The following is a 3,833-nucleotide window of genomic DNA, read 5'->3' on the forward strand; positions in this document are numbered from 1 at the left end:
AGTTCCATTGGTTCCTTGAGGTTTATTTGTCTCTTGGATGGGATTGAAAAGCAAGTGAAGACATTGTTTTGGTGTCAAAAAGCTTCGATTTCTGTTTGTGAGAACATTGGTGACCGTCTACAAAGGATTGAGACAATGTTGGAAGAGAAATATGAAGGGCACCTTGCTGATGGAGCAACGATACAGGGTGAGTTAGAAGAGATCAGGGGTTATATAGGTGACATTTATGAACATATCCAGAAAAATTGGTGGTTGCGTGGTGGTGGATCTTTGGATGATCAAGAAGAGAAGTTGAAAAACCTTCTTAATAGTGCGGGTCATATAGAGGATGGAGTATGTGAGTTGATTGCTCACAAGAACGAAAGCTTGGTTGCACCGGAGAACATTGCTCTTGATGTGCAACTTACTTCTTTGAAAGTTTATCTTAATAGATTTTCAGCAATGTTAACACAGATGAATCGCCATGCAAGCTCATCTTCTGGGGCACTGGAAAACATTGCACTTGATATGCACTAGAGAACATTGCTTCTTTGAAGAGTGGTTCACAATAGGTTTTTGGCAATGTTGACCAATGCTTCTTTGCCATGGTTTGCTTGGTATATGTAATCCCTATAAGACTTTTTAAATGAATTGTTTGATGAAAATATCGATTTTGAAACACATTGTCTGTCTCTTGCAAATTATAAAACCACTTTTAAACTATTTTAATAGCCCCTCTTTCTCTCTATTTTTCTCTCAATTACTATACAATTTTGCTAATGTGATATTGTAACTTAGATTAGATTAGATACATAGAATGCTTGAATAATTGACATGTTGGGACGTTTTGTATAGTTTGGTTTTGCAATCAAGGTACATATGTCTCTCTCTCTTCGTTATTGTGAGTTAGTAAGTTATTGTAAGCCATCTTAAAATATAGTCCTATGGGATTGGCATCAATAAGGATTTCGAGACTATGAATGAATATCCATTGGCAGGGCCTTTATGCAATGCGTGGTTGACACTTGGTGAGTGCCATGTGTGCATGATGACACTCATGCATAGCATACATATATTCTTTCGTACATTTAGGGTTTGTGGTTGTGAATGTGTTTATTGCTTATGTCTTGAATAGCTTTGAGATTTATTTGTTGTGTGACTCTTATGTTCTCTTCAAAGTTTGGTGTAGCCATGGAACAAAGTGAAGCCATGGGAGATATTCCCGACGTAATGCTTTTGACTCCATTAAATGTAATAGATTCGGTTGAATTAAACAAAATGGAAATGACATTATCTCTTTGACGCTTGCCAGCTTGGAGCCATTCCCATGGGTATGGAAGATAGTTACTTTAATTGTGATTGCATCAAAGTGTTATATATATTTTTGGAGATGATCGTTTATATATTTCATTGCAGCCAACGTATGGGATCTAATAGAATGAATGTGTGAAAAATGAAAGAGGTGGCAAGGGAACAAGAGATGCATGTTGCTAAATGTACAAGAGCTACAAAGATTCAGAGAAACATGAGGGCTACTTCAAGTGCTTCAGACTTTAAAAAGCTTGAGGCCAGGATGAATGAGTTGATGCAAATGAAGATGAGTTTATATGCGCATGTTGATCGTGCACTTTCCATGTACTCAATGGAGTTACATGAACATGCTAAAGGTCTGTATGGTGTTGTGTGTGAGACAAAGCACACACAGGGTGTTCTCTAGCAAGTGTTGACTAATCTGGGTGGTGAAGTAAGGGCACTTTCAATAATTATTTATGTAGCCAAGTAGATTAATGAATCTACTGGTGAATGATATGTGGCCTTCATTCTGGGGGCTTGGAGATGACCACAAACTTGTGATTTGCCAAAGGGGTTGTCGGTTGCCATTCTTGCAATTTCAAATGAATGTTAGTAGGTTTAATGCGTTGTTGCAACAATTGAGCCGTCAGATGAACGGTCGCATCTGAGGAGGAAGAATTGCTTAGGGTTGAACTTATAGGTTAGAATTGTCTTGCATATTTTAAAGTGCTTGGGCTAGCACTTTTTGTGATAATATATGCTTCTATTTTATAAAGCCTATGTGGTATGTGCTAAGGTGTGCAACACTTTTTGATATAACAAAGCATATTTGAGTCAAATGTATTAAGTGTGTATAACGTGATGTCTCTTTCTTGAGGTTTACATCTAGCAGTTTTGATAATCTAGTGATGGTTAGTATATTTACATTCAATGTATAGTGTACATCGAATGTAAGCAATACATTTAGTTTTGAAATCAAACCATGCCTTTGATGAAGTGTGTTGCTAATCATTTCTGTGGTTGCATGTTTACTTTGTTTTGTTAGTTAATTGGAATGGATCAATTATGCATGTGTTTATATCTAAATTCTTTATCTCAACAAAAAGTCTCTCTCTCTCTCTCTCTCTCTCTCTCTCTCTCTCTCTCTCTCTCTCTCTCTCTCTCTCTCTCTCTCTCTCTCTCTCTCTCTCTCTCTCTCTCTCTCTCTCTCTCATGGGCGGGTCCAATGTCTTTGTAGACATATACATTAATATGGCTGTAAGCATTAACTCAAATACATTGACTTGGTATTGTGTGTCTTGATATTTAATATTTAATATTTAAATATTTAAATATTAAATGTGTATGTACATATATGCTAAGCCATGCCTTTGATGGAATTAGTTGATAACAGATTTTGTGGCCATCCAATTAAAATGGGATGTTCGCATTGAGCAATTGGCAGAGACTATGTGTTGCATGTTCATAGCGATGTGCTTACATCCACAAGGTATGAGTGACGGTAGGTTGCTAGGCTCAAGACTCAAAAAGGGATTTTAGATCATGATAGACCCATTCATAGGGATATTGAAAACCTGCATCTTTATCACGAGATTCTAAGTGGTCATCATGAACTAGGCCAACCACAGATTGGTTTAGACTTGGCTAATGTTTTGCCATCAGTAGATAGAACCATTAGGGGATTTCAAGTCCATTGGTGTGGATTTGACGAATGCTTTGCCATCAGTGGGTGGTTGAAATGGTCTTAATCATGTGATTATCGAGTCACGCAACCATAATGTTTCAATGTCTAAGTGCCAGATTGGGAAAAATCATAATGGAGTGGTTTGTGAAGTGTGTCTCGCAGTGTTGAAATTGTAAATGGAAATAATGAGCCAGTTGAACAACATGTAAGTATAGATTGGCTATGATTCATGTCGATCGTGCTATGCCTGATATTTTTACATCAACAGATGGTTGTGATTTTGGGAATCACTACAATGTGGAAAATTCTGTGGTTAATAAGTCACACTATTTTTGATCCCCAAAATGGTGGATTGTGCTCCATTTTACATGCTTTGCCTACAACGAATGTTCACCTAGCAACAATGGTTGTGCTATTTCAAGAGCCGGATGTGCATTCCATGGGAAGTCTTTCTAAAATGTGTGAGAGGTGTTTAGCTAAGTTGTGGAGATGTGAGACTCGGGTGCAAGGGTCAATTTTGTTTGGAAGGCACTGTTGTTGAAATGGAAAAGTAATGTTGCCACCATTGCAACGTCCACCACAACCATTGCATGGTATGCACCCTTAGAGTAGGATATTTAAAAGTAACATACAAGCATACAACAATGCTCGTGCATTTGTATCACTCGGAGCTAATGTTGACAAGCTACTTGTTATCAGGAATGGTTACACCTTTAGAGTGCATGGCTCTGCTTATCACTATATAGGTGCTTTGCTTCGTGATGTGCAACGTCAAGAAAGGCCAATATTTGCACAACTCTATGTTTATGATACTGAGCATGAGTTGCTTAATAGGATGGGGTTATGCATGATTTATTAGCAAATTTGCTAGGGGAGC

This window comes from Lygodium microphyllum, chromosome 3, assembly GCF_053477565.2.
Source record: "Lygodium microphyllum isolate KBCC chromosome 3, Lygodium_microphyllum_v1.1.10, whole genome shotgun sequence".
In the NCBI taxonomy this organism is placed as follows: Eukaryota; Viridiplantae; Streptophyta; class Polypodiopsida; order Schizaeales; family Lygodiaceae; genus Lygodium; species Lygodium microphyllum.